Genomic DNA, 1817 nt, shown 5'->3' with positions numbered 1-1817 from the left:
AACACTCATACACATACAGACACACACATATACACGAACAAGGATCGAGACGCGAGAAAAGTAAATACGTAACGAACACAACGAACGAGACAAGAAAACAAAGACACGAATCGAGACTCGATACATATATGACCGAAGGATTAACCTTGGAAAAAAGATTAGAGACTCGACTATCGACGGTTGTCGCGTACGGACGTGCGAGCGATTACATATATATGTGAACTGTAAATTGCGAGAATATACGAACTATAACCATATAATACGTTGCATAAATCTTATTTTTACCACGCACCCATCCAAAGAACTAAAGTGGTGACCCCGACGTGATCGTGCATTGATTTTTTATTTTTGACAATACGTTCGGACGAATTTAAAAAAAGTTCGCGATCGGTTATCGAGTGCGTGGAGACAGAGTGTCATGGTTGTGACAAGGGACGACGAAGTGACCGCACCGCGTGTGGAGCATGAAGCACGAGCACTCGAGCAGCCGCTACTCCACGGAGTGCAGCCGCACCCGCTCGGGATGCAGCCGGCAGGATTTGAGCAGCCACCAGGTTTCTTTTTGCCTGTCCCCGAGGTGAGCCGCGTGGGCATGCGGATGCCGGAGTTCACGCCGTCGGATCCTGAACTGGTTTAGTATTGTCGACCGGAGTTTCCAAGTCGCCGGGATCACGGTCGACGCAACGAAATTCGGTTACGCGTTGACAGCCATCGGACCGCGTTACACGATCGAAGTGCGCGACATTATAATGAATCCGCCTGCGGAACTCGCGTATGAAACACTAAAATCTGAACTAGTTAAACGACTGAGTTTATCGCAGGAGCATAAGACCCGGAGGCTCCTCGAGCACGAAGAGATCGGCGACCGAAAGCCATCGCAATTTTTACGGCACCTTCGTGGTCTCGCCGGAAACGTAGTTGGCGACCAGGTATTGCGAACGGTCTGGTTGAGTCGGCTGCCGGCTTATATTCAGCCGCACTTAATAACGCGCACGGCAGATACGCCGGAACAATTGGCGGATATCGCGGACGCGATAGTCGAGGCGACCCGGGCGCCGATATTCCAGGTGGCGGAGGCGACCAGATTTGCGACGCCTCGGGGTCAAGGCACGAGTGACCCTGCTTCATTGGAGGCGAGAATGGAGATGCGGCTGGCGCAGATGCGGCTGGCGATGCAGCAAGAGATGACGGAGCAGTTGACGGCGATTCGCAAGTCGATCGAGGCGATCGGCAGTGATCGATTCCAAGGAGATCGCGATGATGACCGACGTCGTTCGCGTCCGCGTTCGCGTTCGCGCCCGCGTGCGCGATCGGGAAGCCGTGGTCCACCGGCCAGTGGTGTATGCTGGTATCACTGGCAATTCGGGCCGGATGCCCGACAGTGCAGGGCACCTTGCTCGATGCAGCAGCAGGGAAACGCAGGGGCCGGTCGCTAGTGGCGGCGAGCGACTCAGGCCACGGTACGCGACGCCTGTTTGTGACCGACGCGAATACAAAGGTGATTTTTTTGGTTGACACGGGCGCGGATCTCTGCGTGTATCCTCGGAAGATGGTTCGAGGGCCACGACAGAGATCGACCTACGAACTTTCGGCCGCTAACGGCACACCGATATTTCTTTACGGAACCGAGACATTGAATTTAGGATTGCGGCAGGCGTTTTCGTGGCGGTTTTTTGTGATTGCGGACGTCTCAAGACCGATAATCGGCGCCGATTTTCTCGCGCATTACGGGCTCCTCGTGGATTTGCGCGGTTCTCGTCTCGTCGACCAGGTGACGAGCTTGACCGCGCACGGGCGTTGCATCCGATGCGATACAC

At 54.6% G+C, this 1817-nt stretch overlaps 1 pseudogene; it reads left to right on the top strand.

Moving 5' to 3' along the window:
• The first annotated feature begins 318 nt into the window (after positions 1–318).
• On the top strand, positions 319–1436 carry LOC145947302 (uncharacterized; annotated as a pseudogene).
• The last annotated feature ends 381 nt before the right edge of the window (positions 1437–1817 follow it).

Source organism: Prenolepis imparis, unplaced genomic scaffold (genome assembly GCF_030444845.1).
Source record: "Prenolepis imparis isolate NDT839.2.m4 unplaced genomic scaffold, iyPreImpa1.0 SCAF_64, whole genome shotgun sequence".
NCBI lineage: Eukaryota > Metazoa > Arthropoda > Insecta > Hymenoptera > Formicidae > Prenolepis > Prenolepis imparis.
Note: the sequence above shows the minus strand (reverse complement) of the source record. Positions and strands in the feature narration are given on the sequence as shown.